The sequence below is a fragment of the Rhinopithecus roxellana genome, chromosome 8, assembly GCF_007565055.1.
Source record: "Rhinopithecus roxellana isolate Shanxi Qingling chromosome 8, ASM756505v1, whole genome shotgun sequence".
Classification (NCBI taxonomy): domain Eukaryota; kingdom Metazoa; phylum Chordata; class Mammalia; order Primates; family Cercopithecidae; genus Rhinopithecus; species Rhinopithecus roxellana.
The window spans coordinates 143164036-143176558 of NC_044556.1; the positions used below are offsets into that span (position 1 = coordinate 143164036).

Genomic DNA, 12523 nt, shown 5'->3' on the forward strand with positions numbered 1-12523 from the left:
CACACTCCTAAATTCTCACTTACCAATGGCTTTTCTGTTGACAACTTCATTAAATTCTACATCTTTTGCAAATTTTACGATTATGCTTTGAATTACATTTACATTGTATATGAGTGGTTGTTAATCACCAAGACTAATAATAAGTGGGGAGGAGCTTTTGGGTGGGAAATATATAGTTTTCTGTTCATTCATGAATATTTTCTTATTGTGATGGCTTTGGGTCTCCCTGCACACTCATTGTGGGGACTAAGGTAATGAATGGTCAGAAAAGAAAGACACCCTGTACCCTGTGAGAATAAAAATGAGATTTTGTTTGGCACACAGTAAGCCTCTAATGGTTTCTTATTTGTATTTTTTAAAATAAATGGCAATAAGCAGAAGCCACTGGCAGAAACAAGGAGAGAAGAAAGGAGTAACGAACTGGTGATGGAACAGGAAGAAATCAACCGAGGGAAGCAAAGAGCTGCTGAGTCACAAGTCTGACAGGCAACTAGAATCAGCCCGGGCTCCCCAGAGCTGCTGCTCATCCTGAACGCTGCCGGCTTGCTCAGAATTTCCTGGATGTCCTTTCAGACCTCGTGTGCATCGTGACAATACGCCACTCTCACCTAAGGAAATCTAAGGATGTCGCTACCCTGAAATAACCAAATACTCCGGTTGAATCTATTTGTTAAAGCTTAGTCAACCAGATTTGTTTTTAAGGAGACACTGACAAGAAAAAAAAATAAAAAACAGAAAACATTGTTTTCCCTGCATAAAAGAGCCCTTTTCTTTTTAGATCTTCCTGAGTCTCAAAACTGTTCTCTTCCTTGAGTTTCAACAAATCCCACAGGACACTTTCTTCAACGTTCACATAAAAGAAAACAATTCCTTAATAATATATTAAGTGTATTATTAGCAATTTACAATTCACAAAGCATTGTATATCACATTTACAAATGGAGGGTTTAAATATAACAAACCCTGTAAATGGAATGTAGAAGTGTTCATTTTTAATAAGATCCCTAGTTAAGTAATCAATCCGTTATTTCATATTTTTCACTACTAAATGAGAATCCAATTCCAGTTTTACCTTTCTAGGAATATTTGTATGTCAGCTAAAGTTGTGAGTGTTTGTTTGTTTGGAGACAGGGTCTCGCTCTGTCACCCAGACTGAAGTCCTATGGCACTATGGCAGCTCACTGCAGCCTCGACCTTGTAGGCTTAAATGAACCTCCCACTTCAGCCCCCTGAGTAGCTGGGACTACAGGCACACACCACCACGCCTAGCGAATTTTTGTATTTTTGGAGAGAGAGGGTTTCTTCATGTTGCCCAGGTTAGTTGTGCTTAAAAACTCTTCAGTCACACATACATGAAGAGTCTCTTGGTTTATTTCATAAATTACTAGTATCATCTATAAGCTTTTCATTCACTAATTCAGTATTTTATTCAACAATTATATATTGAGCTTACCATGTACTCAGTAATACATTAGGGACTGGATCTCAGTAGCTTAACTTTCAGGGCCAGACTTTTGGAGACCATCGTGACACAGTCAGGATAGCCATGAGGAGACCTGTTGATGGCAACCCAAGAGGAGCTTCCTATGGAAACACTAAACGCATGTGACTAAATTCTACAGTAGAAAAACTACAGACTTGGAATTCAAATCCCACCTCTGCCACTGCCTTGCTTGCTATTGATTTGGGGCAGTGCCTTCACCTCTCCAAACACCTATAAAATGGGAACAATAGCACCTATCTCTTTGTGGCACAAGGACAGGACATAATGATAATATATGTGAAGTGTCTGGTCAGTGAACATCTAATAAGTGTTCAATAACAAACAACTGCTGTTCTTATGAAAGGGGGCAGCCTTTTTTCTAAGGGAAGTTCTTGGAAATCCCAATATTATGTATCATTAACATTATTATTTTTAGATGGGAAAAACTTAAGCACAGAGAAGCTAAACCATTTATTCATGTAACACATTTTTTAGCACTATGGGGGTACTAATCTCTGCAAACACAGGATTCAGAGGATACAGTTTGAACCCAGCACACTCACTGTCTCACAGAGGAGACACAGGAAAGTGCTAAGTGCCCCAGAAAGGGAAGAACAGGTTTGTGGGAAAACACAGAGAATTAGCTCATTCAGAATGCAGGGTAGAGTGGGTGGCAAGGAGGCTTCCCAGAGAGGAAGTCCTAGTTGAGCTGGAAAGGAAGCATTCTGACCAAAGCCTGGTCTTGAAACTAAATTGCTGTCTCCAAGACCAGTGAACTTCCTACTATACCAATGCCTCTTTAATTAAATTCAATTAAGTGTTTTCTTAGAACCTGCTCTATGGAAAACTCTGTCCTAGATGGAAACAATGGTAAATCATTATAGTTCTTATCTCTTGAAAGCAAAGGCAAATAAGACAGGCATTCAGATAACCAACTCAAAACATAAGAGACAAAGGAGAGTTTCATATTAAAAATCAGGTACTGGGCATCCTACTTCGGCTTTCATCTATTCTCAGACTTTCAGTCTAGATGCTAATCTAGACTAGCAGTCTGATTTCTCACAGCCCACGTGATAATGGGTCACTAGCCATAAAGGTGAATTCCGCCACGTCACTATCATCTGTGCTGTTCTGGACAAAGCTGAATGGATATTATTCATCACCTTGTCTGTGAATTGTAATACAATTTATTTAATTTAAGATTAACAGAAATTGAAAGGAGCTTCTTTTAACTTGTAGGTGAATTTTATATTTCACTGTAAACAATGTTTCTGCTTATTTTACAATGTTTACTGGTGAAACCTACTTGAACATATTTTATTTGAGATCTCTACAAATTTATCTTTAGTTTTTCTTTCTTTCTTTTTTTTTTTTTTTTTTTTTGAGACAGGTTCTCACTCTGTCACCCAGGCTGGACTGGTGGGCAGTGGCACAATCTCTGCTCACTGCAACCTCTGCCTCCTGGGTTCAAGCGATTCTCCCACCTCAGCCTTCCAAGTGTCTAGGACTACAGGTGCATGCTGCCATGCCCATCTCATTTTTGTATTTTTGGTAGAGACGGGGTTTCACCATATTGGCCAGGCTGATCTCAAACTCCTGACCACAAGTGATCCTCCTGCCTCAGCCTCCCAAAGTGCTGAGATCATAAGCATGAGCCACCATGCTCGCCCTTTAGTTTTCTTTTGAATGCTTTCTTCCTCAGATTTGGGTATCAGAATTATGCTTGCTTCAAAAAATAATTGGGAAACCTCCTCTCACTCTGAGCTTTGGAGCAATATAAGAATTATCTGGTTCTTAGAAATCCATTTGACCCAGCAATCGTATTACTGGTTATATACCCAAAGGATTACAAATCATTCTACTATAAAGGCACATGCACACATATGTTTATTGCAGCACTATTTACAATAGCAAAGACTTGGAACCAACCCAAATGTCCACCAATGATAGACTGGATAAAGAAAATACAGCACATATACACCATGGAATACTATGCAGCCATAACAAAGGGTGAATTCATGTCCTTTGCAGGGACATGGATGAAGCTGGAAGCCATCATTCTCAGCAAACTCACACAGGAACAGAAAACCAAACACCACCTGTTGTCACTCAGAAGTGGGAGTTGAACAATGACACAGGGAAGGGAACAACACACACTAGGGCCTGTCAGGGGGTTGGGAGACAAGGGGAGGGAAAGCATTAGGACAAATACCTAATGCATGTGGGGCTTAAAACCTAGATGATGGGTTGATAAGTACATGTATACCTATGTAACAAACCTGCACATTCTGCACATGTATCCCAGAACTTAAAACAAAATTTAAAAATAATTTAAAAATTTTAAAAAGTATCTGGTTCTTAATGGCTTTATACAGTGCATCTAACAAAATCCACTGAACCCTGTTTTCTCTACTCTCTAACAGCCGCACTCAGTGGTCAGCACAGACTCATCTTTAGAACCCTTCTTAATACAGCACTCCTCAAATCCATGGATTAGTGACAAGCATGGATTAATTTGTTTTCAATCTTTCTGCTCTAGTATGAAATTAATTTAAGACTTGGATTATTTTCTGTGTATATCTTTGAACACATCCCATAGATTTTCATATATGATTATTTCACTTTTAATAATTTCTAAATAGCCTTTGAGTTTTATTTTTATTTTCTCCTCAATCTATTAGTTCTTTATTTAGTACATTATCCATATAAAGTAATACCTAAGGAAATATATGATATGGGTCACTAGTAAAGTTTCTAAAATAATATAATTTAACCCTCACCTCTTGCCCTCAGTACATCCCCGTTTAAACCTCTGTTGCTCCAAAATGAAAACTCTTTCAGGATAAGTTGAGGAAATTACCCACTTACTTGCTTCTGAAGAGGCTCCCTACTTACCTGCTATGCAAGTCTGATTAGTTTGGTTTCAGTGTGGTTCCCTGTGTTTCACATACTCCAGAAGTTCTACATTTCTTATATGTCAATGGTATAAAGTTACCCTTTTCTGTCTTTCCCAGGAGTCCTAGAGCAGTTTTCTTTTTTTTACAATTTTTATGATTTCAACGGACTGTAAGAGGGGGAGGCAGAGGAGGAGAGGTAAGTACATAAGCTCCAGATAAAAACCTAAAAGCAGAAATCCACAATGTGTTTTTCTTTTGGAGTCCTTATCACTGACTCTACTCTTAAGGTTTTCGTATTTGTTTTCCTCTTCTTGAACCTCGGTACATTGTCTAAACTGATAATTTTGCGTATTATATAACTGCTATAATAGATTTCAACATTTGAATCCAAATAATGCAATAGTGCGTTATTATAAGTACAGAAATCCAGAGCTTAAGTGTAGTAAAAGTATGAAGAAAGTTGTTTTCTATAATCATGAAAGATTTAAAACCATTAGGGAATGTTCTGTCCTCTAAAGTCTGTATTGTGTTAGGCCTCAGTCCATTTGCCTGACAGAAGATACAAAGAGATAACTAACCTATTATATAATGGTTGAAAATGGAAATTCTTTAAAAGTCTCAGAAATAAGCTAGTTTTATATTAGATTTTATTAATTATTAAATTAATTAAGATGTATAGCTTTATTCAAATATATATTACAAAAGATCATAAAATGAGAATAAATAATAATGTCATCTGATTTTTTAATCCTGTGGAGTATTTTTAAATGTTCTTACTAGAGGAAAGATGAGATCATATACCTGTTAATAATGCTTAAATGAGTAGCCTATATATCACTGCCTTGTCAATTTTCCCCTTGATTTGAATCTCCGTTAAGTAGTTTTGCAAAGTGTTCCGTTTACAACAGGTAAGAACCATACTTTAAAAAAAAAGTTCTGCCTTAAATTGCAAATAGAAAAAAACTAATAAGAAAAAGTAGAAAATTAATTTGTAAGCAATGCAAAATTCAATGTTAATATGGAAACCTTATAAAGTTACAAACAGAATTTAATTATAGAAATTATGAACATATGAATCTCTGAACCAAGTAACACTGATACAGAGAGCAGACTCCCTGGAAAAGTAATCATTCATTCATACTTCTGTAACCAAGTATCCTAATTTTTCTAAGAAAAAAAGAAACAGTTATTATTTTTTAACTATTTTCTCTTTTCTCCATTTCTCCCTATCTCTCATTTTCCATTTAGCCTTTTAGAAAGCAAGGATAACCTTTTACCTTCCCTTCACCAGACACTCCCTACAGGGCAAGTTGATCTAACTATGTGCTTAGAAGCTCCAGAACAGAACTCTCACCCACCAGTAGGAAGGTTGCCTCGAGAGATAATAGTTTATTTACATCCCAAAGTCCTGTTACAAAACTCTCTCTCACCTGGAGAGTTTGTGGCCACTTTACAACCTATTTCTGCCCATGAAGACAGCAACTTGACTGCCCAGTAGATAAGGCACCAAGCTGGCACATGGAGTCCCCACCTGTTTACTACTACTGCTGTGTGCCATTCATGATAGACCCCCTTTAAAAGCACCCATTTTCTGCTTCAAAGGCAAAGTAGTACCCTTAAGGCAGGAAGACTGTACTTCTTCCCTGAGCTAGCTTTGGAATAAAAAGTCAACTTCTTTATACCAGACCTCCCTCTTGTTAACTGGACTCTGCAAGCAGTGAGCAACTGAACCTGAGTTTGTAACACTGTCATCCATCCATTCCCTCAGCAATGGCTGAGTATCCTCTATGTATGTGCCAACATACAAAAATACACACAATAACTACAGTCTAGTCAGAGGTACTGACAAGACACTAGGTAATTGCAATTCATTACAGTAAGTAAATTAATAGGTGCTGTGAGAATTGATAGGTGCTGTGAGAACATGTAGGAGAGGCATCTCACTCAGATGTGTTAGTGGAGGGAGGAAGAGTCTCCAGGAGAGAAAGTTTATTTAAGCAATACCTGAAGGAGTATGAATAATATACAAGTTAGTCAGATGAAGAATGGGATGAATAAGGAAAAGATCCAAGACAGAGGAACAAGAAAGCATGGCATGTAGAAGGAACTAAAACAATTTAATAGGATAATAGCATAGAGAGCAAGGCAGAGGCACTAAAAGATGAGGCTGGGAAGGCATTCAGGAGCCAGATATAAAGACTTTTGTAATTCAAATTAAGGAATTTAGAACTTAAGGGCAATGAAAAGTCATTAGCAGTTTTAAGCAGAAAAGGAACAATAATCAGATAAGTGTTTTAGTAAAATCAGGCTGACTGAAAAATATATAATTTAGAAAAAAAAAACAGACAAAGATAAGAAGTCTTGCTTCAGTTCATAAGAGAGATAAGGAGAGAATTAGAAAAGTGGAAATGGAAGTGGAGAGGAGAAGTTTATATTTAAGAGTAAAATACAGCCTGGACAACATAGTGAGACCCCATCTCTAAAAAAAAATTTTTTTAATTAACCAGGTGTGGTGGTATGCACCTGAAGTCCCAGCTACTCCACAGGCTGAGGTGGGAGGATGACTTGAGCCCAGGACTGCAGTGAGCAGTGACTGTGCCACTGCACTCCAGCCTGGGTGACAGAAGGAGACTCTGTCTCAAAAAATATTTTTTTAATTAAAAAAAAAATTGTAAAAAGAAATAAAACTTTTTTTACAAAGTTGTAAATTTGTATAATGGGCAGAAATAAGCAGGATAGATTCAATATGGGATTAAGAGAGGCTAGGACTCAAAGGTGACTACTCTCTCCCTCCTGTGTTTTGTCTCAGATATGGTACCATTCACTGAGATAGAGAACAAAGGCAAAGAAATAGATATAATGGCAAAGATGGGAAATGCTAAATGCTGTGGGGTTTTTCTTTTGAACTGCCTTTTTGTCATCTAAGTGAATCAGTTAGGACAATGAGTTGTAAGGGTCTGAGATGAGCAGAGATCAGCACAAGGATTCGTCAGTATACAGATCACACGTGAATTTATGGGAATGGATAGTAAATCTGAGAGAGAGAGTAAATCTGCAGAACGAAAAGAGAAGACATCTAAGGAACTTCAACAGTTGAGGGACAAATAAGATTACATCTCAACATAATATCCAAACTATCACACACGCCATCTCATTGACAACAAATTGTAGGAATTTTTAAAATTCCACTTATATCTACCTTCTTCTTTTTTTTTTTTTTTTTCTTGGAGACAGAAGATTGAAGGGAGACAACGTTTTCCCAAATAGAAAGAAAATCTGATATTTCTACAAACATTCCCTGATTCAAACATAAAAGACCTACGGAGAAAATTTTCCTGACCACCTTAAACTCACAGCTCTGCTAAGCCTTTAAATTCTCATAACCATCATCACTTATCCTACTCTCTACCCTCCCCCAAAACACATATACTCACACACACACTTCCTTATTTTCAAGAACCTGTGTTCTTGACTGCTTCTCTCTTTCAAACCAAAAAGGGGTCTATTAAGGAGGTCTGTGTATGTGCTACATGGCAAAAAGAAACCCTAAATACTTAATTTTTTATATTAAAAAAATGGGGGAATCAGAAGGATAGAAGGCATGTGGGAAAAACAAGTTATTAAAAAAATGAAAAAATAAGAAAAAGTAAATAAATTAAAAAGGGGCTTCACAAAGCATAGACAACTTCCTCCAGACATTCTTTATGTTTTATCAGTCATCTGCCAGCCCAGGAAGGAATCATGGTGTTCCCCAAGAGGCAGGACAGCCAGGAGCTGTGCACCTCAGATATGGAAATGGGAATATAAAAAACAAAATGTCATGTTGGCTGACATGATCCTCCCTGAGGATCATGACTTCATGAAAAGGCAATCAAATGAGATTTTGACATCTCATAGTCAGGGTGAACTTTTGAAAATGTAGATTGGATAACTGCTCCCCAATGGCTCTTTTGTGCATCTGCCGTTACCATGGGCAGAAAAGACCGGGCTTGTAACACAGGTTATAAAACAAGGGTAAGAAATATGTGGGCCACAGCCAAGGCTGGAGCTGCACTTGCCCATATCAGCTGACCTCAGCACACATGAGGGAGCTCAGTCAGACCTGCAGAGCCATTCATCCCAGCCCGGCCTGGGCCTGCCAAAACCAGTGGGCCCCACAAAGGGTTGCAACTTACTTCACCAATTTTACCTTTTAAAATGAAGGAAGCGCTGGGCACAGTGGTTCCCATCTGTAATCCCAGCACTTTCGGAGACTGAGGCAGGAGGACCCGTGAGCTCAGGAGTTCAAGACTAGCCTGGGTGACATAGCAAGACCTTGTCTCTACTAAAACTCAAAAAACTTAGTCAGCTGTGGTGACTTACACCTATGGTCACAGATGCTCGGGAGGCTGAGGAGGGAGGATCGCCTGACCATAGGAGGTCAAGGCTGAAGTGAGCCATAATCATGCCACTGCGCTCCAGCCTGGGTGACAGAGACAGATGCTGTCTCCAAGAAAAAAAGAAGGAAGAAACAAGTAGAATTTTAAAAATTCCTACCAATTTGTTGTCAATGGGATGGTGTGTGTGATATAGTTCAGATGTGCCCTCCAAATCACCTGTTGCGATATAATCGCCAGTGTTGCAGGCAGGGCCTGGTGGAAGGTATTTCGATCATGGGGGCAGATCTCTCACAGCTTGGTGCTATCCTCACCATAGTGACTTAGTTCTTACAAGATGCAATCCTTTAAAAGTGTGTGGCACCTCCACTCCTTCCCTCTCCCTCTTGTTCCTGCTTTGACCACGTGACATGCAAGCTCCCACTTTGCCTTCTGCCATAAGTAAAAGTTCCCAAGGCATCCTCATAAGCAGTCGCAGTGCTATGCTTCCTGTACAGCCTGCAGAACCATGAGCCAATTAAACCTCTTATAAATTACCCTAGTCTCAGGTAATTATTTATAGCAACATAAGAATGTCCCGATAAAGTGACTTTTAGAGACAGGGTCTCACTGTTGCCCAGGCTAAAGTGCAGTGGCACAATCAGAGTTCATGCAGTCTCAAACCCCTGGGCTCAAGCAATCCTTGCACCTCAGCCTCAGAATAGCTAGTACTGTGGGAAAACACCACTGTGCCCAGCTAAGTTTCATTTGTTTGTTTGTAGACACAGGGTCTCGCTATGTTGCCCAGTCTGATCTAGCACTCCTGGGCTCAAGTGAGCCTCCCACCTTGGCCTTCCAAAGTACTGGGATACAGGTGTGAGTCACCAAGCCTGGCCAAGACTGAGTTGTTAAACTCAGTTGAACAAAGCCTGGGTCCCCCACTGCCTAGGGATCAGTTCCTGTGAGGAAAGCTACATCAGCATCTGATACCCTCAAAGATCATCATTCTGAAAAGAAGTATCTTGAAGGGCTTCTGCATCATCAAACATTTTACCACATGCAAAAAGAGTTTGAGAAAACTGAGTTTTCCTGGCTCATAACTGTACAGTACCGGCTTGAGTTGTGAAAACTTTCTAAAATTCCAACCTATTTCTTCCTCTGTTTTTAAAGGTATAATTGGTGAAGTAAGTTGAAACCCTTTGTAGGGTCCTTCATAATCTTTTCCCCACTTGTGTTCTGCCCTCTCTGTGAATAGTCAAGGCCAGCCAGACATGAAGAAGCTCTGAGAATAAGAAGTTTTTGGTGCTCTGTCGCTAAAAGATCCAGGGAGAAGCCAGGTGCAGGGGTGCAAACCTCCTCCTAGCTACTCAGGAGGCTGAGGTGGGAGGATTGTCTGAGCCCAGTCTGAGGTCATAGTATTCTATGATGGTACTTGTGAATAGCCATTGCACTCCAGCCTGGGCAACATAGCAAGACCCTGTCTCTTAAAAAAAAAAAAAAAGAGAGAGAGAGAGAAGGAGAAGAATTAGCCAGTAATTTACTGTATTTATTCCTTCTCTCTCACCTCCACTGAAGTCTAACAGGCACTGATTTGGTTCCAGGCAGAATACTCTCTGGTGCTGTATGATGGTCTATGAGACCTAACAAACTGAAGTGCCTCACAACAGCCTAGGGGATCACAGAGAGACTGATCATGGCCATGATGTTCAGTGTTGCACTGGTTCTAGGGGACACTGCCAGCCAGCGGCAGCCCTGCCAGAGGACTTTGAACCAGATCCCGATATCCATGGATTGCTGTGGAAGATGGTGTTATTTATAGTCATGGTCAGATTTTTAATAATTAAAGGCCTATCTTATGCAAGTAAAGACAGAGAACTAGCCACTGATGTCTCTGTTCTTCTAGAGGAAAGACTTTCAAATTTTTTACACATTTAACCTTTTTCAAAAAGAATTTGAAGGCCTTGAATTAACTTTAATGGAATCCATGCTCAAAAACAAACTATCGAAAATGGAAAAACTGGAAGGCATTAAAAAAGAGCTGAAAATCTCCAACTCTTTGCTTGGACTTAGAAAATACATTCTCTTAGAAAAAGACTTAGCAAAGAGTGACCTGAACATTTAGAACAAGTTGAACCTGACATTACAAGAAATATCCAGAAGATTTATCAAGCAAAATAATATACAATGCATTAAAGACATTCAATTTCAAGTAGCTACAAGCAAACAGCCTTCAAAATATATCAGAAGACTGAAGAACAACTTCAGACAGCACTGAGGAGATGCTTCTGAAGAAAATTTCTATATTATGCGAAGTGAAAAACTGCTTTCACAAGAAACTAAGGAGGTGTGCAGTGCTCTGACTCTAACAGAAACAGGCGGTCCTCCGCCTATGCTCAGTGTTGATGTACATTGTTTCTATAAAAAGAACTAACTATGTTAGAATGAAAGGAAGCTATCTGTGCAGACCTGTCTTTAGAACCTTTGAAGATAATAAAATAATATTTGATTCTATGGTGATATTCTCTAGATGAAGCTATGGTGAAAAATGTTTTGGAAAGGCAAAAAAAAAAAAAAAAAAAGACACAGTAGTAGCAGTTCCCAAAGAGGTAAGATCAGTACTAAGATCAAGTCTGTAGATTCTAGCATTGGGGGCCTTTCATAGTCCAGCCCTGTGGCCAGTCTCAATACAAATTCCACCAAGAGCTCAGGACAAAGCAACAATAATTCAAATACATGTGCAGAATTTCAAATAAAATATGGTGGTGCCATTAAGACACTGAAACTCTCTCAGAGAAAATGTCTTGAAGGGCCGCTAGACCTGATAAATTATATAGATGTTGCCGAGCAAGATGAAAAGTTGCCTCTTGTTCTTCCAGAGGAAAAATTTATAATGGGAGTTTCCAAGTGTGATACAAGTATCAACATCAGATCAGTATGATATTTTGTATAGGCATGTTCTATATTTAATCCTCTGGATGGTATGTTATGATGATGGTCTGAGTGTGGAAAAAATCTTATTGGCTCTGAAGAACACAGATGCAAGCAATGATGAATACAGCCTGTGTGTTCATCAGTGCAACCAGGTGGAACAAACATAAGCAATTTGAAAAGTTCTATCTGCCACTTTTGACTCTGTATTAACATCTGAGAAATGTTGAATCCTGCAATCAAGTGAAAGTCAATTTATCTGAAAGTTCAACTGTGTTCCAAACAGTTGTTTTCAATCTGCAATGTTGTACTATTACGGAAATATGAAGTGATCCCTTTTCTGGATTTTCTTAAGAAAATGCAATAAATAAAATATTGATTTTTTTATATTAAGATGTTTCATATTAAACAGTGGGGGGAAAAGAAGCTAAAGAATGGATAGAAAGATGAGCAAACTTATTAATCAGGAAAATAAAGTTTTAAAAAGCTAGTGCATATGGAATAAGTTTTAAATGATAAAGTCAGATCCACCATTTGCTAAAGATGACAGATAAGGCTGTTGTTGATGTAGAAGAAAACACGAACAGTGGAATTCTGAAATTAGATATAATGAATGCATCAGACTATGGGTACTTCTAAAAATAAATCCAAAAGAATTCTGAAAAAATATGAGTAATGTTGCATAAATACCACTCATCTAGGCTGGGCTAGGCCAAGTGGCTATCCTGGCTTCAGTTGGGCTTATTTTCAAATTTATTTTAGAAACTCTTAACCAGATGTTCACTGCAAATTAACTGAAGGAGATAAAATAGTTGACGCACTGAAAAATTGTAAGTCTCCAAGGGAGAAATCTTCACTAC

The 12523-nt window shown here is 38.6% G+C and overlaps 1 pseudogene; it reads left to right on the plus strand.

Annotated features, from left to right (window-relative positions):
- The first annotated feature begins 11280 nt into the window (after positions 1-11280).
- Positions 11281-11893, plus strand: LOC104671907 (annotated as a pseudogene).
- Positions 11894-12523: the final 630 nt, after the last annotated feature.